Below are 23,559 nucleotides of genomic sequence, written 5' to 3'. Positions count from 1 at the left end.
CCTCTGAATGGAACCTATAATGTGCTTGTGCAGTGGAATTCATCTTTCTCTGTCAATGTAGTATCTTTCTCTTTCTCCATAATGCCCTTCATTCTCTGCTTTGTGCTAAGGATATGTATTGACTTTGCAGAATTGCTGTAGCAAGCTGTAAATGATATATTCAAAGAAAAATCCCTGCTCAGTTCCCATAGAGAGAACATGAACAGTGCTGGGCAATCAGAGTTATGCTGCATTTTGTATTGTCACATTCAGTGCAAGCAGGAAAAGCAGCCCAAGCACAGACGTCACTGACTTAAGTTCTGACAATAGAAGCCTGTTCCTTTTTCTATTCATATAGAGACATCTGAAGTGTTTTTCCTTCTTCACTTTATTTCATTTCTATTAGCCCCTGTCATCCTGCATGGCAAGAAGACAATCCTTGATTACCTACAGTTGTCTGTAGCTGTCTGCAGACAAAGGTATAGCTAGCAATTTGACAATTGCTTGTTTACCAACCAGCATCCTACCTGTGATTTGTCCATAATACACACTTCATATCCTGTGGTACAGGGACCACAGCAAATAATTCACTTCTTTTACCTAAGTGGTGCAGTTAGAGATATTCAGAATTGGTTTAGTAAATGCCTGGAAGAGCAGAAAATCTGATCATCAGCATTCCACTAGAAATGCTGTGGAAAACAAAATTGTTAAGAGTAGGTAGAGTTGTAATAATACAGAGGTGTGTATTTTTCCTTTGTTTTCATTTGGAAATTCCACATGCCCTGATAAAAATAAGCAAAATGAAATGGGTACAGTCAGGGAGAGGCCAGGCTGAGGCCAAGATGACATGGCATTCCTTGGCAGCTCCCTCTGAGGCTTTCAGCCATGCAAGTCCCCTGGTGCCCTCCATCTGAGGTGACATTTTGAGATGTGAATAGGATGTGGTAAACTTTCTTGCTGCTGTCTTGAAACCAAATCAGGTTTCAAACTAAATTAATAAAGTCCAGAGCTGTAAAGCTGACTCCTACTCTTGGCATTCCCTGCCACTGCTATGGAGTTTTAAAGACTTGCTGAAGGAAAAGCTAATGCCTCTCTCAGCAGGAGAAAAAGAGAGTATTTTCCTCAGTGACTCCAGACCACAAATTACTTTTCTGAAGACACTGATGGAGCAAACCATGCTCATGGTCTTTTTAGCAGAAATAGATGTCCATATTCTAATTAATCTCTTACTTATGAACAGCTATTGAGAAAGGAGATGCTGAATTCTACAGATCTTCCAAGAAACAATAGACTAAAACAAGACTAATATGATAAACTGATAATTAACTTTAAGTAGAGGTGGCAGAGAGACAAAGACTTTATTTTAAAGAGCAGGAGATAGCCCAAAACAAGGCTATATTTCCAGGTGGCTGTCAGATTTGAATATATGCTTAAATTTTCTTTAATTAATATAGAAAAAAAGGTGACTAAAAAGAAAGCTGTGTGAGATTTGCCTTCCCCACCCTACATAAGTAACAGAAGAGATAAACCACTATATTAAGTGACTGAGTAAGGCAAAACAAAAAAAAAAAAGGCAGAGCAAAGAGGGAGGGGATCCCTCTTTTCTGAGGAAGGAAAACATTACAAAGATTTTTTGACAGTGGTAAGCTCAGATAACCCCTTGAGAAGGGTTAAAATCAAGCCTTACTCCCAAGGGGAGGGGAGGCCTGAGGGACACATCACTGGCTCCTTGGAAGAAAAGGACAGTGAAGACCAAAAGAAAAGCATGTGATGGGGAAAGTCATGTCTTGGAGCATTCTGGGGTACATCTGTACACATGTGGCAGAACAGGAAGAACAGGTTCAGCCATATACATGTCTTTGTGTCCCGTACTGAAGTCTTATTAATTTCTCACTGGATTTTGTGTGCATACATAATTTTTGAACAGACTGCACAGCATTCAGGAGTTTCACCACTGTAGCACGTAACAGCCTGGGCTTTCTTGGCTGCAAGGACTGATATTCTTCCTTGTGGACATGACAACTTGAAAGCTATTCCTATTACTGGTTTAGTAACAATTTACAGAGATGGATGTGACTTTATGACCGCACATATTCCTTTCACCATTCTTGTTATAGATGCATTGTCTTGCTATGTCACTTCTTCAGCAATGTGCAATATTGTTTTATTGCTTTGGAAACTTACTGCTTGTGGGTCGTGGATTCATTTTATTGTTTGGTATATGGAATCTTTTTTAGTTAATATTCACTCTTTTTGCCTTCTCAAATGGATTCTATAGTGCCCTTAACAATTGTTGTATTTTAAAAAGCTGTGATTTATTGCACAATACAAATCACTACAGTTTAGTCATGATCAACTCAACTACAAAAGCAAATCAATGGTGAAATAAACACCCACTATTCTAAAAAGTCACAGAGGTGCTACAAAAATTCCATCATATCAATTTCTCTGACATCTCTTGGTGCAAATATACCATTCTAGTGTTAGTAAAGAGTGTTTCTTGTTAGCCACCTCTAAAGTGACACCACACACAGTCCACACCTGCAAAATCCAAACCCTCTTTTCTTGTCAGAAGAATAATGAACCAAGCTGGATAAAGTGAGGCAGAGGTATAAGAGAGAAACATAAAAGCTGTTGTATGACATGCAATAACATAAAAGTGGAAAATAGTTGTTTTCCTGCTTTCTCCTCTCTTGCTCCTTCACCTCTGTCATTTAGGTAACTTGCAACTCATGTCTTGTTTCAGTCCTGCGTGACAGAAAGCTATATGAACACACAAGCAATATCCATATATAATGCTTCATCTTCAAAGTCTTCCTTGTAGGAGAACAGTGTAAATACCTTGCAGCATACAAAATTCTCTTGTTCAAACAGTGATAGCAAAATGCTTCTTTCATCTCTCAGAAAGCCTCTAAATTTTAAAACAACTCAGCATGCTGCATTTTCTAGAATTTTTTTTACTCTGTATGGTTTTAGAATTATGTATAGTATGGTGGCAGGGAGTATTGGAGATGAAAGATTCACTTCTTTCATGTAAGGACACTTAATCACAACTGTGCTTAATAAATGCTCTAGATTCAACAATTTATTTTTATTGTTCATGTAAGGTTTAATAGTTCAATTCCTTTTTTTTACATTTAAAATTGTAATTTTATTTCTTGTTTTTGAGGAAGGAGGTGAGACACTTCTTCATCCACCTATTCTGTATGTGCATTTCGCATACGAATGTTTGAAACCTTCTCTCATTTTTCCTGAAAAAGCCTGGTGGTTGAAAGCATGTGATGCTGCGACAGGTGAGTTGATGAACACATTCTTTGCCACAATCTCTCAACTCCAATTTCAGAGGTAAGGAAAGCACTCTTCAGAATGCATGATTCAGCTGTGTACTGGGAAGGGAGCATGAGACAATGAAAATGTAAGTTCCTCCTATTTTACTGTGTAGCACAGGTCTCAGAGAAGATAAGTCACAGGCACATTACTGAATCATGTCCCTGTGAAAGAAGACAACACATGAGACAGAATTTAAAGTGTGTAGCCGCATCTGCTTTAGTAAACACAATGTTTGGATAACCCATTTGGCTGTGTATGTGAAACTGAGGAGTTTATTTATTAAATGCATGGATTTGTTCAAGTGCTTTACTCTATGTATCATAGAATTCTCTTGTGTTCTCTGTGTCACATAGGAGTGCTGCCTTATGTACTATATATTAATCCTAAATTATAAACTTAAACAATAGACAGTACTGCATTTTATTTTCATGGTACTGTCATACCATGCAATAATCAAAGGACATCCATTAGAGTGGCCATTCTGTTAAAGCTGTCATATGTATTTTATTCTGACTTTTTTCCCCCAATTGCAGTTCAGCTTCTGGGAAAAAAAACAACTCACAGACTACACTGAAACTGAATGCAAACTTTTCAAGTGGTATCTATTTAGTCTTTAAGATTGCAATCAGACTTATTCCAAGTATACCACGTTGAAGCAGAGGAATGGGATGTGCACAAAAACTACCAGAAGTCAGTGCATCGATTCAGTAACCAGGTCAGTTCTAGTAAGAGGTCATTGCTCTTGCGATGATACTCAAAGTAGTAATGGTGTTCTGATACTTTTCCAGATGTTATTACAAGTATTCTGTGCTAGTATTAGGGCAAAGTGGTACCAAGGGGTCTGTTTTGCCTTATTTTTGTCAGAAATGTGCCAAGTCTCTGTGGCTGACCAGTAATGCTGACAAAGGCCATTCCTGCCTCCTCCAACTGCTGCATTAAAAATGTTCCATCAGCCTGAGGATTAGCTCAAAGATGAACATTAAATAGAGGAAACTGGGAGAACATTGTATGGCTTTCCAACACACCCAAGTATTCATTTATCATAGCTGTAATTCATCATTTGTTTTGGGCACTTTGCCAGCATTCAAACTTCCAGCAACTTCTCTCCAGAGATCTGACTGCCCTTTTTTCTTCTGTAATGCTGAAATGACTATGTTATGATCAATATGAAAAATGCAGGGCCAGAAAAACTAGCCAGTGAGACCTTAGTTCTGCAAATAATCATTAGTGCAAATCTGGAGAGAAAAAAACAAAAAAACTCACCCAAAACAAATCTTGACTGTATAATCTGAATCCTCATCTCAAGATCGAATTGTTGAGGGACTGGCAGCATCCCAGGTAATGGATAATGAGATTTAGAGTCTCCTACTGCCACTCACCGGCTTGGCCACAGACTGATGGGGCACAGCTCTGCTTAGCGGAGTTGCTTGAGATTTACCAATTTAACTGAGACAGGGAATGGGCTGTGTGCTGGCAGCCAAAAGGAGTTATTACTACAGGGAGCTATTAGAGAGGTAATAACCTCCTCATACCCAAGTGGACAAGTTTCCCTCTCTTTTTCATACATACACATCATCAAAGTTGTTGCAAGTTTGCTGCCTTCCCATTCTGTGCAGAAAGATGAGGGCTAGCACAGGAATGCTGGATAAGAAATACCTGCCCTCCTGGCTGCTTCAGGTCAAGATCGAGACAAATTAGCTGGCAGAAAGGATGCCGTGTCCTGCCGCTGCCTTTGTAGTTGTTGTTCTGTGGATGGGGAGTATTTCAGCAAGCCTGGCAGCTTTTACGAATACTAAAACGATCTTTAAAGGTGGATGTTATACCCCTTTTATTATTTGGTTGTTTTTCCAAAGTCTTACACAAACCCTCCAGGAGACTCTACTGTTTGCCTTCATAAAAGTATCTCTGACATTAGTCTCAGCGTGTTTATTAACTAAAATCGAGCCTTCCAAAGAAATTCAGCTTTTATCTCTGTACCCTTTTAGTTAAATAAAGGATAGCTTCGCCTCTCCGGTGTGACTTTTGGTCTACCTCAGCAGCCAGTGTGGTGCGTTTCGGCATCCTCCCGAGATGTAGCCAGCCCTGCGGAGGGGACACCCGGGGTTGCTCTCCCATAGCCGGGGGCTGCGTGGAGCCCGGGGGCCGCAGCTGGGGCGGGGGGTTCCCCGGGAAGGAGGGCAGGGGGCGGCGCAGGAGGGCGCAGCTCCGGCACCAATCGCCTCCCGCAGGTCCCCGCGGCAGCGTTAGACCCGCCGCGACACCCACGGGCAGCCGAGCCGGGGGCAGCGGCGGCCACTTCCCGCGGGCAGCTCTGGGGAGCGGGGCGGCCGCGGGGCTCCTTCCTCCTCCTCCTCCTCCTCCTCCTCCTCCTCCTCCTCCTCCGCCCGCGGCCGTGCGCCCCGCGCAGCCCCCCCAGCCCGAGCGGCTCTCGGCAGCCGGGGACAGGAGCGAGCGGCTGCTCCCTCCGCGGCACGGAACGGGGGGCGCGGGATGTGAGAGGCGCACCCGGCGGAGCAGGGAAGTCCCGTCGCCGGGAAGGCAGTCGAGAGCTCCTCCACACTGCAAGGTAACCCGAGCTCTCCTTCGCGGACTTTTTCTTCTGCTTTTTTCCTTTTCCCCCTCTTTCTCCCTCTCCTTTTTCTTTTCGCATTTGCTTTATTTTTGTTCCCTTTATTTCTTTCTTATTTTTCTCCTTTACTTTTTTCTTTTTGTTTTCTTTCCCTTTTCTCCTTTACTTTTTCTTCCTTTTCCTCCTTAGGATTTTAGTATTGTTTTCATCTTAGTTGTTCCTCCTGGTATTTTTTTTTTCTTCTTTCCCCGACCCCCTGGCTGTCCAGCCGCAGTCAGAGGGCGAGGAGGAGGCGGTGGGGAACGAAGCGAGCCCACCCCGGGTCGCTCTGGAGTTTGCTGGGACAAGATTCCCCCGCTCCGCAGGTGCCCTGGCGCGGCGGCGGGAGCGGGCAGAGCCGGGCAGCGCAGGGCGGAGCGGGGCTCGGAGCATCAGGAGAGGGGAGCAGCTTGGAGAGACGAACAGTAGGCAGAAAGAGCCGCCCGGGGCATGGAGCGGCTCCCTCCAACTTTCCCGGGGCGGGGAGCCTCCTCCGAGATTTCGGCAAAACGAGAAAAAACTGTGAGAGAAGGTTTGCGTGTGTGGATGTGTGTGGATGCTGTACAGCCAGAGATGGAAATTATCCCCCCCCCAACCCGCCTCCCGCCCCCTCTTTCGGGCTCCCAAGGAAGAAGCGCCCCCCTGTCCGGGGGTGTCCGGCGGCTCCGGGGCTGTCCGGGGGCTCCGGGGCTCGGCGGGCGCCGCCGGAGCGGCGCGGAGGGGGTGAGGGGGGACACAAATGGTAAAAGATACGGAAGGAAGAGACCCAGTGGCTGGGACATAAATCAGGCAGAATATATGGGGAGTTGATGAGAATAGGTCTTTTCACCCTTAAAAAAAAAAATAGCCACTTTGGAAGAGAAAAAGGAGGCTGATTATTGGCATCCAGCTCTGAAACCCAGGCAGCTGATGCTGAAGGGAGCCAAAGGGAGCAGTTCTTCTTGGTTTAAAAACAGCAAGACAGTCTCTGCCAAAGATTGCTGTAAACACTGAATAAAGATTTCATTGTGGCTTGGTGTGACTGGAATAATTAGGCAGTTAATTGTTCATTCTGATCTTAAAGTGCAGTAATCAGTAGTGCACAGTAGGAAGAATACGGGGGGAAAGGGAGAAAAAATAGCATTAGGGAAATTATAGGAAAATGCATCACTTTTTCCTCTTCCACAGGTTTTTGCGTTTTTTTCTGTGGGCTGCTTTTTTTCTTTGTGTGTGTGTGTGTGTGTGTGTGAGAGAGAGAGAGAGAGAGAGAGAGAGAGAGACACTGGGAGCACGTGGGTCCCAGTCTATTTAGATAGAGAGCACCTTTGTAAAGCTGGGGTAATTGTGCTTTTGCTGTCACTGTGTCAATGTCATTTTGGGCTGGACAAAATCAAATTATGAGACTTAAAGAAATCCTATTTTATGGAAATGAAATCTGAAGATGCCTAGAGAATGAACATTTTAACTAGATTGACTAATACCAATTAATGCATTTTACTTATGTGTGCACTTTATTGCCAACTCAGCAGGGATGAAAGCTAATGGTGCCAGATTTTCTGCTGCTCTAAGACATTTCTCAAGCAGTCACACAAGGCTTTAATGGTAAAATGTTTTGAGTTTTTAGCACTGTGATTGTGTCCCTGTTCAGCTCAAGTTCCTTGCAGCGTTGATTCTTTCATGGTAATCTAATGAAATGATCTCTTGTTACACTGTGTTAGCTATTCCCTGTGACACAGCAGGAAGATACAACCTGTGAGTGTTTGTACTGGAGGTGGTGATAAGTTGTTGAGCAAGATGCACTTATAAGCAACAGAATATGACTTACTGATATTAACTGGAAGATGGCACCCTAGGCAAAAAGGTGTTTTGCTTTGCTATATAGCATGTTTTTCCATATATATATACACACATTTGTGCTAAAGAAGAATAATAGTGAATTAACCATCAGAAAGGATGGAAGGATGTTGTGTTTAAAAAGAAAAGGAAAAACCAACTTTGAAAGCAGCCCATAGTCATTTAAGCAAGGTAGAAGGATTTCTAAAAGGAAACAGACTTATCATTTGTATAACTTCCTTGACCTTACAACATTTACATGAAAGATTTATTTGGCTTGGAGACATCTATATGGCTTGCACATCCATCATAAAGAAATAAATAAACATGCTGAAATTGGGCAAGGTTTTAAAAGTAATTCAGTTAAGTCTAATTTCTGTCACTGCACATGCAAAAAAAATAAGAGCTACCCACCATGAGAAAAAACAGAAGGAGAGAGCTTTCATTCAGCTCTGAAAAGTAAAGAAGTTGGTTATATTTTGTTGGAGCTGTGTTTGCTGAAGGTTTTGACCTGCACTTTCTGAGATTTTTGTGGAAAGACAAGAGGTGAAAACATGAGGCATGTTGTCCATCTAAAAGTACAAAACTAATATAAAACACTTCAGTCTTCTCTCAGGTCATAGAGTTTAGAAGAGCAAGGACAGAATAACGGCTCCAGAATGGCAAAAACATCTCTTAACAACTGGGTATGTAAGGGCCAATGTTAAGATCCACTTCACAAGCATTTTTATTAAGCTCTTGAATGTGCTCTGTCCTACTACAGTGATACTCAATACTCAGTCTGTGAAGAGTATTCCTGATTTAACAGCAATCTGTGTTGAAAGAATGTCTTCAAGACATTTACCTATTGCTACAGTCTAGAGAGGGATGCTGCCAACTTTATTTACACCTATGTAGTCTGAGAAATCTAGGGATGTTCCACTTTCTTACAAAAATCCAAAAGGTATGGTGACATGTGATCACATGAGACTCTGCTCAAGTTTCTGATTACAATGTTTTGTCAAAGAGGGTTTCAAAAAATTTGCATGGTGCACCCCTTGCACAAATATCATATTAAAGTCTAGAATAATTTGAAGATTGCTAAAAAGATTTTGCAAAGAGCCTGAAGTGCAAGTGGCTCCTCATTTCTATAATAAAATACATTGAAAGCACACTTAGGTCATCACAGTGAGTTTGGTAAGGGGTCTTTCTTGCATTGTTATATTGTGTAGCAAAATACACAGAGGATTACACACTTTTATTCAAGGAAAAAAATTTCCATCAGATTGTAGCTTGAATCCTGGATACTATCTTATACCTGTCCTTAATACCAATTTATACCATTTGAAATGCATAGTACATCTTCATAATAAAATTGCATTGTCACAGACATAATTGTTATTCATAACAAGTAGTCTCACAAACAGATTCCATCCCTTTAAGTACTGAGTCTCAGTCAGGCCAATTATGACTAAATTACTGCATGTTCTCTCCTGTATCAACTAATTAAAGGGTAATTAATAAAATGATAATTTCATTCCATGGCAATGTCTACATCTGGTTGTCATAGCAAAGATTGTTTGACATATGGTTAAATGGTCAGATACTACATTGTATGAATGCAGCATTTGCACAGAACACCTGGCAAGCCAGAGGAATTTAACCCTTAAGACATCAATTTCAATGAGTGTCAATGTGTTATAACAATGGTTTGCTTATTCTCTCCACCTAGTCTTCTTACGCCTTTAAGAAAATTTAGTGCTCCAAGTTAATTTAAGTAACTCTGTTGGGGCGGAGGAAGAGTGGGTAGACAACTTGGGATATTAGATTGGAAATGAGAGATAAAATAGTACTGACTTTTCTGTGGGAAATAAAATGGGTGGTTCTAAATTAACTTCTGAGAAGAGACACTCCATTGGTCGTCATATTACTGGGAGCTTCCCCTTTTCAGAAAATCAGGCTGAAATTAGCATGGCGACAAAATTATCTTTTTTTTTCCTTAGCTACTGTTGTATGCCAGGCTTAAGGCTGTGATTGTGGTCACAACAGCATGAAACAGTCTGCATTGCAGCCTTCCCTCACTGTACCTGTCATATATAGATAAAACAAAACTTACCTCCTCAAGGAGAGTAACCAGAAAATTCACACATGCCAAAGAAAAGAAATAATCTTTTATCAAGTCAACAGATTATATGAATAAGCATTTCTCCTGTAGGTAGCTGTTGTACAAAACAACATATGCACATACTCTGAAGTATTAGTGGTTGAAATTGTCAGGGCAACCCATACATAGGATTTTATACATATCTTAAAGGAATCTATATTAGGCCTCATCGTTGCCTTGAAAAATTTCAACCACTGCTTTTTCAAAGTGTTCAACAGACTGTCTGTCCTTTAAAACATAAACTCTAAGCAGCGATATTTTAACATAAACTAAATGACAATTTCTTATCTATATTGGGTCAAGCTGAATGCCTCATAAAACTAAAAACAAGAAGCAGCAGGCATAATGTTTTCCTTCTTTTTAGAACAAAAAAAAAAAGCTTAAAAGGGGGAAAATAACTAGTGCTTTTTCCCAAATAGAGCAAAGTAAAAAGGATGTAGTAAACTGCAGGAAGACATGAAATTCTGTCTTTTCCCATGCAAAGGATCCTCAATGAACAGTTCCCCCAGTGAATAGTCGGGGTCGCTCATCACCTCATATGGTCAGGTGCAGAGCGTGGCCAGTGGTGCTTATAAAGCGCTGTTTGTCCGTCTCTCTGAGAGCCTGAGTCCTGCTCCTTGAGAATTTCCAAGCACATGGATCCCCCTCATTTTAATTCGGCTCGTGCAACTCATTAACACCTGGAAAATCTTTTATAGCATTTAACTGCATCAGATGCACGGTCCGGCACATGTTTTCTTAATAGGGCTTTCACTGTGGTATTGTCAAAGAGCCCTTATGTCACAGCTGGGAACATGAATCTGTCATGTCAGTGCTGTACCTTGGGGTAGACAGTAATCGTGTATGAGTGTGCTTTATGGAGGAGCCGAACATTTCCATATACTATGTTAGCAGGGAAGAATGCAAAGCTTGTTCTCCTAAATAAAGATTCAGGCTGGTGCTAGTAGAGTACTTTGTACCATTTAAACACTGCTGCCTCTAAGGCATTGCACTTAAGGAGAGGGAAGTTTGAGGAAAGCAAGACACATCCTAGTATTTTAGTGGTGTAATGCTGCTAGTTAACGATATGTCATCATTTACATTTCAGTAGGAAAAAAATTGCCAGAGGTTTCTAATTCAACAGAAACAACCAGAAGTTGATATGAAAGTCCTTACCCTGGGAATATTTGTTTTTAAAACAAGTTTGATTTAAACATATTTGGCAATGTAAGAGGAAGGGGAAGAGAAGTAAATGTTTTCTAATTCCGTATGGTTTTTGTGCCCATTAGATCACTGTAAAACCCAGCTTTAAATAGATTACTTTGTAGCTCTGTAATCAGAATGCCTTGGGTAATTAAAAAAAGGATAGAACTGTGAAAACTGACAGCAACGTATGTATAAGACCTACTTTTTTCAGAGGAATTTTTAACATAGTTACATACATTTCATCTGAAAGCTAAACACTTAAAATTCACCAGCTACAACACTAGCAAGCATGTCTTGATGGCATTCCAAAAGATAGAGCCCACATTTGAAAAGTGTTTGCAGACTTGAGAAACCGTAACTGTTGTGAAGGAGTTGACTCGGGTCCTCATTTACAGAATGAATGGATGAAAGAAGCATTTCATGCAGTCACAGTCAGTTCCAATTTTTAAACTACTTGTTTTCCTTTGAAAAGCATAAGTGTAATTCACATGCTAAGAAATAAATTCAAGGTACACTACTAAATGCATTCTGTATGTTAAATACGTTTGTCTGTGACAATTTTTGTAATGGCTCTTCAAAAACCTGAGCATTCAGGGGTTGATACCCCAAACCACAACCAATTCAAGCTTAAGCTGGAACCAGTGAAACACAGAGGTATTTGGGTAATAGGGCTGCCTTCTGAATTTCCCTCTTGGTTTTCTCCTTTTCACCATCTTCTGTTATTTCTGACAGTGACAGCATTGGGATGTTCTTGTGCGTCCATGCCATTAATTCATGTCCTCACCAAAGAGGGAAGAAATAGTGCTGGCTAGGGCTGCCATGGAGCCCCTGGGGAAAATGTGGATTTGTTTTTCAGTAAGGCCTTTTTGTAAATTATTTTACTTTTTTCAGAAGATCTGATGCCCTTCGTGCTTCTGTGCAGATGCCCAATGGAACAAGTACTCACTGTAAGGTGTAGGGTTTGCCCTTTTAAGCTATGTAGCACCCAACAGCATAGACCAAGAGGTGCTAAGAGTTTTCAGAAAGAGAGCACACCAGAGCTGAGTTCTTCTACATGATTCCTTTCAGCAAATCAAAGCTAAAAAATGAGTCTGTGTAATTGGAGTGTGTTGACCCTGGCTGGACCCCAGTGCCCACCAAAGCCTCTCTATCCCTTCCCTCAGCTGAACAGGGTGAGACAAAATACAAGGAGAATACAGGTCAAGTTGAGGACAGGGGATATCCCTCACGAACTACTGTTACCAGCAAAACAGACTCAGCTTGGGGAAATCAATTTAATTTATTACTCAGCTCTTCTCCCCAGACTCTACTTCATTCCAAATTTCTCTGCCTCCCTGTGGAACAGGGGGACAGGGAATTGGGGCCACAGTCAGTTTATCATTCATTGTCATTGCTTCTCCTCCCTCATGGGAAGGACTCCTAGCACTCTTCCCCTGCTCCAGCATGGAGTCCTTCCCACAGGACTCAGTTCTCCACAAACTCCTCCAATGTGGGGCCTTCCCATGGGCAGCAGTTCTTCATGAAGTGCTCCAGCATGGGTGCCCTGCAGGATCGATCACAAATCCCAGAAGCATAGGTTACCTTCACCATGGGCTCTCTACACATTCACGGGCCCTGCCAGGAGCCTGCTAAAGCATGGACTTCCCATGGGGGTCACAGCCACCTTTGGGCATCCACTTGCTTCGATTTCAGGTCCTCCAGGGGCTGCAGGGTCACAGATGCTTCACCGTGGTCTTCACCAGGGGCTGCAGGGGAATCTCTACTCCAGTGCCTGGAGCATCTCCTTCCCTTCCTTCTTCACAGACCTTGGTGTCTGCAGAGCTATTTCTCTCACATGTTCTCACTCTCCTCTCCAGCTGCTGTTGCACAAGGGTTTTTTCTCCCCTTCTAAAATAAGCTATCCCAGAGGTGGTGCCATCAATGTTGATGGGCTCAGCCTTGGCCAGCAGTGGGTCCCTCCTGGAGCCAGCGGACATTGGCTGTAATGGACATGGGGGAAGCTTCTGGCAGCTCTCACAGAAACACCCCTGTAGCCCCCTCACACCAGCAAAGCCTTGTCACTCAAATCCAGTACAGTAATTAACCTTTGCACATGCCTAGGTATTGTGAGACACAGTCGAGAGCCCTTGCAATATGTCACTTTGTTACTGCGAAGAAAGTTAAGGATTGACGGAAAGGCTTAACTATAAATTTTCTTGCCTGTATGAGTTTAATTTAGAATTGCAATCACGATGTAACATAAATTAAAATAGCAGTAGTAGATCACTAGCTGGCAAATCTCTTAAGAATAATGTAGGTACTTCATTAGATTATGGAGTACCTTCTATGTGCTTAGCCCATTGCTGAAATTAGTCCGTTTTTTCAATTTTAAGATACTTTTGAAGAGGAGAGACAGGCTTTAAGAGATGAAGTTATGGTGGCTCTCTGTCTGATCTAGAAGACTGACTTCTGAAAGGGGAGCTTCCTTAATGAAAAGAAGCATTTCCCTTCAAATAAAATTTGAAGTTTTGCCCCAAGCATCCTCCAATCCATGCATAATCTGGAGGACATTAACCATTAAAGTAAATATTATGTATTACTTGACCTGCAGGTGTAATATATTAAGGCTTCAGAGCAAAAATGTGGTTTTAAGGAAGACAGTGGAGAAATAAAGAAGAAATCTGCAGACCTCGTGAAGGACCTATGAAGGACAGAAAAGTGCTTTCCCAGAAAGGGAAGTATGGGAACACTGTGTATCCTGTGTGTTTTAATTGAACACTCAGTTTCTTTCAATATCAAAGGAGGGCTGCATGCAGCAAACAGCTAATGTACCTCCTGAGAGGAGCTGCTGCTGTCTCCATCAGGAAGGGGTATGGAAATGGATAGTCTCCATGCAAAGAATGCATGAGGAGTGAGCACAGGTTGGTAAATTTGTTCCAATAGCAAGGTTAAACACCATCTTTTCTGGGTTTCACCCCATGAACACCCAGAGGAGATCCTGTCAAATGAGTAGTGCATATCCTTGACAATGACAAGGGGAAGGGCTGCCAGGCCTGTTGGAAAGGCAGCAGTCAGCTATTGACATTATCAGACCAGCTCTGTGGCCCACAGCCCCGCACACCTTCTCTCTTGGAGACGCTCCTCAGGAGGAAGGGCCACGAGGAGCAGCTCTGGTAGAAGAAGCTCCACATTAAACACTTGTAGCGGAGGAGGCGCATAGGCACAGCGCTGCAAGGAAGAGCTGAAATCAGCCTTCAAGCAGATGACAAGAGAGGATCTGTCAAACCAGCCTTCAAGAGGACAGAGAGCATGCTGAGACAAAATGATGATAATAGCAGCAAAACCTTGAGGAGACTGAACAGAGAAAGAAGCTGCAGGAGGGCAAGAAAACAGGATCTGTATAGTGAGGCAGACAGAAAGAAATGACAAATGTCTTCATAGAATAACAGAGACAAAAAAGGACAGATCTGATAGGTTGCAAGTACAGAATTTGGCTCTGGCTTGGAAAGAGACTAATACAAAAAGAAGACAAATAACTGTTCCACAGGGTTGTAAATGAGCATGGCAGTAAGCAGAGGAGTTTGTGGTAACAGATAAAGATTGGAATGACAGCACCTGGATCCCACAAGAAGTCTCCAGGGTGAGTAAAGAATATTGGGGGAGTTGTTAAAAAAATCATATTCCTAGATTTGCATGTGGTTTCATTGTAGCTCACCAATACACCAAGAGAAAGGCGTCTATCAGCAATGTGTTGTAGATATTAGGGCTATATACAAAATGTAACCATTGTATAGAAATGTTGGTCTGAACCATGGCTAAACATTTTTTTTTTTTTGTGTAGTATAGACTTGGGAAAGGCGAATCCTCGTGAGGGTGAGCTCAGTGGTGCCACTAAAGGCGCTGTGTTAAATACAGTGTGGTGGAGGATGCACTCTTCCAGGTGGGCTCCTGCTGTCTCATGCCCAGGGTACATCTCAGCATGAAGTGGAGGACAAAGGAACTGGCTGCTAGATTCAAATGTGTAGAAGCAATAATGGAAGCAAAGGCAAGAAAGGAAAGAGAGCAGCTCAACTGAGCTGTCAGTCTCTGCCTGTCTGTTTTGCTTCACTCTGCCTTCACTCTGCCTTGCCTGTTTGGCCTGTGTAGCTCCTCAAGTGCCCTCATTTGCTGTCCTGCTGCTCTGTGCAAGAGAAGGGGCTCCCATTAAAGACTCATTTGTATTACAGCCTGCTAAACAGACGACTGTTAGTGAGGCAATGCATCAGCCATGGCTAACAGCAGTGATACCCAGTATAGCTAATAACTTTTCCCTACTACTGTTTGCTATCTCCACCTAATTTGTTTCTCACCCGTGGGAGAAAGACCTCCACTGCATTACCTCTGTAATCCTCTATTGGGCTGTACAGGTGTTTATGCAGAACAAACATATATGGTTGTCTGGCAGGTAGGTGTTAATTTTTTACTACAAATTCCTAGCCTCAAAAAATCCATTCCCATTAAAATCTGTTGCCACTTTAATCCTGTTGCCAATGAACCCTTTGGCTGTGAAGTCCTTGTTTTGTTGAAACATCAGTAGTTACCATATAAAAAATAAATTATAAAGTGTTCCAGTTTCCTCTTCATTGTGTCAATTTAGTAAAACATTAGTAAAATGCTCATAGATAGCCATCTAACACTGGGGTTTTATGCAGTTTGTTCTCTTTCTTTTCTGAGTGTTTAAGTGTTAATACCTTAGCAGTGGGCAAAAAGTAGTTGTCCCCAGGGAGCATGGCTAAGAGTTTTGAAACTGCTGTAGGATCTGGACACTTAAGTTCCCATTATTTTTAATGATCACTGAGCATCCAAATTCCCCATGTAGTAACAGTTACCTGTCAAATTGCCTCATAGAGTTGGTGGACCAAAACTCTTTTTATTCTGAGATAAATTGCCTTCTTTTCTCTGGGAACTTATCGAGTTATTTATTGAAGAGGTAATTACCAAATGTCATAACAGATTTGACTTACTAGCTGTAAATAGCCAATCTATCAACAACTACGTGCATTTAAAAGCATTTTTAAGTCAACTAGTCAGGGGTTTTTGCCTCTTTAGGGGATATCTAGAGGGGATTGAACCACTTAACTTCTGATTTACAATATCACTCTATGCAGGATGATTGTTTTATTGGAAGACCACTTTGCTTTGCAGGGCTCCAGGAGAGTTAGGAGAATGTCCAGTTTCTGTGTTAAAGGTTTGTGTCTTCTCTGGCTAAAGAGATCTTTCCTGTTCTGTATCCTCATGGGCTATTCAGACACTGAAATCACTGCCTTGATAAACTTCATTTCATAATAATTTGCTCACCAGGGTACCATTTCACAGTGTTGGCCTGTTACTGTGTCATTAACATGACACAGGAAAGTAAAAATATAAATTAGAAACTTATTTTCTACAGAGATTTTTCTTTTTATTTGCTTTACTGTGTAGATGGAGATGACTCAAAAAGCATCAAGCCAACTACATAACCCTACCTTTGATAGCAACTTTAAAAATCATACAGTCCTTTAATGTTCACCATCTCCTTAAGGATAAGAAACACAGGGTGACGTAATGCTGCATAATTAAAAATTGAATGTTCAGCATTAGAAAATTTCTCATCAATGAAAAAAGAGTAGGAAGTGGGGGTTTTTTGGAAGCTTAATACTAGGTGAAAGTATTTAGAATGGACACAATATCAGTGAACTGCAAAGGAGGATGCATTTGCAAATTCTGTCCATATTGACCAATAAACAATTTATGGAGAGAACACAAACAAACCCTTAGAATATTTTAAGATCATAGCTTCTGACAAGTATACTTTATTTATGACTTTGCAGTACATTCTTCTCCAGTAATGTTTAGAGGAAATAAAAAGGGAAAGGGGAAGACACAGCATTCACAACGTTTACTGTCTTTTATCCGCTTGTCCTCTGCCATGTGTGGGGTATTGTCAACATAAGTTGATCAGATAACCTCAATGTTCCTGTCTTATATAAAACCCTGGAACCAGAAAAAGTCACAGATGTGACAATAAATGTTTAAGGATTAGGACTGCATAAAATGGTGTTCCTTTATCTGAAACTTGTGCAGTACTGGTGCCAGTAAATGAGTGCTGCCAGCATAGCCAAGTGAGTCTGTGTGAAAAAGGAGGCAGAGATGGGGTGGGGTAAGTGTCCAGCCTTAGCACAACTTCTGCCACCATTGGACACTGTACTGTCAAAGCCAATGGTTAACAATCTGATGGGATTATTTGCCTAGATAAGAGCATATTTGAGTTTAGCTTTGAATCTGCTGATACAACAGAATTTTTTTAGCTTTTGTCCACAGAGTGGATCTGAGTGCTTGAAGAGATACGTCAGGTTTAGGTTTCTGAGACTGAATCACCAGACAAAGATAAAACTTCTATTATTAGTTATAAATTGTGGTTTAGAGGTGCCTGCAGGTGTTAGGTAATATGCAGATCCCCTACAGTACAAACACATAGGACATAGTGCTTGCAGTCCAAATACCGGAGCTGGGAGATCACAGTTCTGTTTTGTCAAAGCTTAGATTTCAAAGTCATGTTTTAGAGGGAAACCAAAGCCTTTAGCAAAAGCTCAGACAAAAGACCTGTCAGAGCAATCACACTAAATAATGAACAGGTCAAGATTGTGATTTGTGTCTCAAAGTGCCAAGAAGGAGCCCTGATCTGAGAAATCTTTTCCTGGAAAAGGTTGAAGTTCATATGTTTCTGGTGGAAAAAAAAAATTGCTTTTTTTGCTTGAAGAGACTATATCTCAAAACCAAAATGCTGTTGAACACAAGACAGAGTGAATGTAAAACAAGCCCAGAGAACAGTGTGGGCCATCAAGGAAAAAGACAAGAGAAAAACCAAACATTGGAGTCAGCCCCTGGTTCCCAATCCCGTACCATGAATTTGCCATCCCGTTTCGCCAGCCATTTTCCTCTTTTCAGCCCAGGCCAAAGTTTCTGGGAAATGGGCTGCAGTCCCTGGGGTCAGGAGGCCAGCAGCCCTCTTTGCTTTTGACACTCACTAGTGGTTTCACATGCCCACAGCACTGAGGGGTGCAGGTGTCCACCCCACTGTACCAGGAGTCCCTTTGGACATCACCACATCTTGGGTCGAGGCCGCCATACAACCCCATAGCCAAGGAGGGTCCCTTTCTGGGGGGACCCTCTGCTGTCTGAGGACCCCCTCCTAGGGCAGACTGCTTCCATTGCTGGACAGACACGGTTGGGAGAAACCTGGAGTAGAAATAATAAGGAGGCCCTTAACAGTATTGTCTGCTTTAAAAGATACCCTGACAGTGTTGGTTAACTAGACAAGTGTGCCTCTAACAAACCCATCGAGCTTGATAAATGGTTCTCTATTAATATCCTAATTTTGATGGATCTCATGAGCAGCTTTTGGAATTCAGAGGCAGAAAAAGACTGCTTGAAAGATGGCTCTTACAAGAAGCTAATTGCATGCAGGGTTTCAGTAATATTAGGTCAGTTTCTGTTCAAAAGTTGGGTGCCTGTTCTTCTTTAGTGGCAACAAAATTAATTCTTCTGGGCTTGGGGAGAAAAAGAAGTACTTTGAATTTTACCAGTTAATGTACTGCTGAGTCTTACTTCAAGTAAGTTCAGAATTTTTTAAGTTTTCAAACAGTCCACAAAGGAAGGGATATAATTTCAAGGATGAAGGATGGTGTAAAATAATTTCAACAAAATTGATTGTGTTGGAAGCACTGTGTTTATATGACTTTTGTAAAATACTGCTTTTTTAATGTTAATATTTCAGCAGCAGAGAAGAAATATTGCAGTTGAGTTCTCTTCTGGACACATACATAAAAATACCATTTACACCAGTGCAGCAATGAAAACAATGTGATTTAAGTGAGGAAAGATCTTTCCCCATAGGCTATGTTTTAGTTCTAATTACAACCCATCTATCTTAAAGACCCAGGATTTACTGTGTAAGGACAGACTGGTGTCTGGAACAATGACCCATGTCATTATTTCAAAGAAAGATGTAAGGAACTTTTACAACATGGCATGTCTCTGTTACTCCGCTCTTTAATACCATAATGCAAGCTGACTGGTTTCAATGGGGTTATGGTGGTGCAATGAGAATACATTTCACTCAAAGAGGGTCTGAGGTCTCTTTGTAGCAAGCAACTGATTTTAGATTGTTTTTCTCTGATTTTTTTTTAATGAATTTATTGTTACTGTTCTGTTACAAAAATGACCCCATCAACCTCTGGCTTGGTCATTCTATACATCATGATAGACCTTGCACAGATTCCCAATGAGGTCTCTACCTTAATGAGAGTTTTATAGAAAAGTATTCCAGTGTGCTTCTTGATTTCTAGTTGTAAAATAATTTTTTAAATCAGTATTGCCATGAAAAGAATTATAAAAAGAGTTGCTTATAAAACTTTTATATACTTTTAAAACTTGAGGCTGCAAAGAAAGATTCATCTCAAATCTTTTCAAAGTCCTTTCTTATTTACAAATCACACTGAGATTCTAAGTTGAATACTAGTCTTCTTACCTGATATTCTGCCTTGATAGCCACAGCCAAAGGATTCAAAAAAGCAGGTTGTAAAATAACAACTAGGTTTGATCACTGAAGTATCAATTAAGTATTTTATCTGTTGTTCTGTTGTATCTGTTGTTCATTAAATCTAAAAATGTTCATAGTGAAAATAGACCCTTTAGTAAAATGCTCCACAGGAAAATCTGTCTGACATTTACATTTGTAATTGGGATGAGATGTTGCATTGGTGTGAAGCCTCTTGGGAGCAGCCACACCATGAGATTCTCATGTCTGGTGGAGTTCTAATTCTGTCTGGGGAGAGGGGTCCATAGTCAGATAGAGATGAGTGGATCAAGAATATCAGCTCTCAGCTGTGGCCATCTGAAGTTGGAGTGAAGGAGCAAGATCACCACGCCCTTCTTGCTCCTTAACACTAAACATTTTATTTCTAAAACTTTGAGATGACCCATATCATACCATAGATATTAAAGTTTTTGCCTTTTTAAACTGATTTTTAAGAACTCCATGGAAAGATAAATTGCATTATTTGGGCTTTTTAGCCTGACATGGAAGAAATGCCAAGTGCTATAACTTCTTGCAAGATGGAAATTCTGTTTTTCAATCTGACATAAAAATTGTATGATCATAGTAAATATTCTATCTTAAATCTCTTGTGAAAGGAAAAGTAATAGGTACTGTTACATTTCTTTCAAACAGTCTTAGCTAATCTAGACTTCGTAGTTGCAGTGGGTTGCAGTCATCACTGTGGGTGTGTGTGTGCGCAAGACTGGAGAAATCCCAGTCATCTAACTTGTGTTCCAGAGTGTCCTTCATGCAGAAGAATATCTTCATTATTCTTCCAATCTTCCTTCCAATGCATTCTATAATACTGAACTCTGGGAAATGTGTCAATTAAAAACATAATGAAAGGCAGAATGAGTAACGCAAAAAAGAATCTCCTTCATGAATGCAAAAGGCTTTGAGTATTTGGGAATCAGCTTTCCCAGTGAGATGAGCCCTTCCAGTGGGATGAGGAGCAGGAAATTCCAAACATTCCTTGGTTAAGGAAAGTGAAAATGACAGTGTCCTAATGCAGGGTGAGAGGTCCTGCCCTCTCATTTTTATCCCCTGAAGACTCATCCAACTAATGTGTTAGTGCTATTTTTTTTTTGCTGATAATTTCAATTAGATCCTTACACTGCAGTTCTGCCACATATCTGTCTTCTTTCATAGCCTTCTTTTTCCCTGTCTTACTTGATAATGACCCTAAAGTGGACTTGCATTTACATGTGCTTTTAGCCTGAGCTCATCCACAGAATTGAAATGTGGAAGTACTGTTTTGTGCAGCCTGTAGAAAGACAAAGACATAAGGCTAGAAAAGTGGCATGTGCCTTTTTGTACTTCCTTCCTGATCTAACCTGAAGGTATGCAATAGCCTTTCAATGTTTCCTGAGCATCCTTGCATCTCTAACAGCACATTTGCCCACTTACATGTTTCAAAACACATTGATAACCTCTCTTCTGTGCTTCCCTGTTTGGAGACAACCCCTAAGCTGTAGGATGTTAATCAGAAAAGAAAAGGGGAAAAAAAAAAAAACAATAATCAATGGAGTAGGTTTTGCTCTGTATTGTCCCAGCATGTAATATAACAAAGCAACAGACTCCTTTGAAATGTTGTGATAGGTAGGCAAGTGCTCAAAGCTGGACTTGAACTGCTTTTACACATGGAACAGATGCAATTTTCCAGTGCATTATCATTTCCAGCTCCCTGTGACAGTCTGTGAAGTTTGCACCTTTCTATCAGCTCTAGCAGCCAGCAGGAAGCTGTGTCTTCTGGGAAACTGGGCTGAGACTTTGACACTAACTTCCTCAGAAACTGATGACCATTTAAAACCCCACCAAAACCCCACCACCTTCTCCTTCACAAGCAAGGTGCTGCCCTTGTTTTCCTTCCCAATATACCCAGCATGTAGATTTAAAACAACAAAAACAAAGTCATGCCAAAACAAAAAAATCAAACAAAACAAAACACTACAATGCATACCCAGTTCTCCCTTGGGAGTAGGATGAGAGGGAGAAGCCTACATGGCAGATGTTGGTTCTTTAATGCTCTATAGAAAGACAGTCAGATGCTACAGTGATGTTTGACCCCATGGGGAGCAGGGTAAAACAACTTTCATGTCCCCCTCCTCAGTAGTGTGAGAAACAGGGACAATGTGCAGGTGGAAGCAGTCAAGCTAAAAAAATGACCAGGAACAAATACCAACACTAAGCAGACTTAGTGCTTCCACTAGGTCAAATCCTTGCTTTGGAGGATTTAAGTAGGACAGAACCCGATGCTGGGTTTCTTTCTGGCCATGGGTTCCACTCTTGTGTGCACATGCGTGTGTGCAAGCAACACCCAGTCTAGTCCAGGCAACAAACACAGCAAAAGTTCAAAGCTTTTGGATTCCTCTTCATCGTTTTTTTTTAAGGGACTACGTCTGATCTTTGCTTTTCATCCCTGGATTTATTTGGAAGCATTTCTCTTCCCATTTCTTCATGTGGCAGGTTGCATGCAGTTTGGTTTTCTGGTATTCAGTGACCGTCCGCATTGCTTTGTACTTAGTTTACATCTTCATGGCTGTAATGAAACCGAGACTTGAAGGAATAACTGGATAAGCAGGTCTCTCTCTCCAGCTGTCATGTCTAGTTGTGGCAGAAAACTGGTGTTTCATTGTAAAGGATGTTAATTTCAATCTGAGCTGTGGCTGTGTTGAGAGGAGCATAAAAGGAATTCTTGATTATCTATATCAGTACCGTTGTCCCCGGGGACAGGCTCTGAATCTTCAGATCACATATGGCAAGAGTGCTGTGATAAAATATGCATCAATAAAACTTTGCAATTTATGATAATAAAGGAGTGGAAAGTTTTATACACTGTGATAATTATTCCTGACTGGTACTTTTTTCCTTCCTTTCATTCTTCTGTATGCCTTTGTTTTTAAGCCTTTTCTGCGTGTTGTAGCAATGATTGCATCATTGAAACTGCAGGTTCACAAACTGGGGTACTCACCTTGTTTCTAGGTCCATTGACCTTCTGTAGCCATTAGTTCACTTCTAAAGCAGCAGGAATTTGCCATCTTTGGAAAGGTTCTGCAGTGCTGTGACTCCTGACTCTTCTTTCTCTTCTGTGCATGCACACACAATACATACAGCATGGATTTCAGAGTAGCTTCCAAAAAGGATCAAATTATATTCCTCTGATTTTTCTTTGCATATCTTATTACTATAATCAATGAGAGAAGTGTACATTTACATGCAGGTAACATTTATCCCATACTGCGTGTTACCTGCAATGTTTTAAACTTATTTCATCTAAATAGAATTCTTATTCTTTTGAAGCAAGAGAAATAATGATATGTTTACATTCACAGGAAGTAAACAGTAGACTATTAAATAAAACCAATATATTATCTATGAGCCTATTTTTTTTCTTCCTCAGCTCATTATATCTTTGGTGGCCATCCTATGAGAAAGCCTGTCCTCTGCTTTGGCACACTCTACTGCAATTAATCATACAGCTTGAAACGCGTGGCCTGGCAGTACAAACCTCTTGCATGCTTGGGCTCTGCTGACTTCAAAGGGACTTCCCCTTGCAGTGTTTACAGGCAACTGCCCTTCACTGAACACCCTCACTGACATGTTTGCACAGCGTCTCGCTGTGGGATCCCAGGCTTTACTGGGACATCTAAGCCCTGCTGCAACACAAATAGTCGTTAGTCCCATCTGTCTCCTGTTCCCCTTTTGTTGTTTTTTTCTGTTTTTTTCTTTTCTCAGTCTTTTGCTCTGGCTGGCCTGCAGGAAATAAATCAGCCACTCTTAACCATTTCCAGGCTTATTTCTTCACAATTATAGATGAGCTGTGAAACTAGTTAGGAGAAACAGCGTAGCCATCAAGCTATCTCAAGAATGTTTCCTTTACTCCTGCTCACTCCACTAAATTGTGAG

General features: G+C 41.2%; 1 protein-coding gene across 3 annotated transcripts in view; it reads left to right on the top strand.

The window, feature by feature from the left end:
* Positions 1 to 5,579: 5,579 nt before the first annotated feature.
* CDH20 (cadherin 20) overlaps positions 5,580 to 23,559 on the top strand; it is a 118,588-nt gene continuing 100,608 nt past the window's right edge. For 2 of the 3 annotated variants that reach the window (XM_036404488.2, XM_036404494.2), the window contains exon 1: positions 5,580 to 5,875. The gene's annotated coding sequence lies outside the window, so the exon portion shown is untranslated. Of the gene's footprint in view, positions 5,876 to 14,336; positions 14,677 to 23,559 lie in introns of those variants that run through there. The other variant, XM_036404502.2, reaches the window with a different exon arrangement.

The sequence above is a fragment of the Molothrus ater genome, chromosome 1, assembly GCF_012460135.2.
Source record: "Molothrus ater isolate BHLD 08-10-18 breed brown headed cowbird chromosome 1, BPBGC_Mater_1.1, whole genome shotgun sequence".
In the NCBI taxonomy this organism is placed as follows: Eukaryota; Metazoa; Chordata; class Aves; order Passeriformes; family Icteridae; genus Molothrus; species Molothrus ater.
This window is presented reverse-complemented; position numbering and strand designations above follow the sequence as displayed.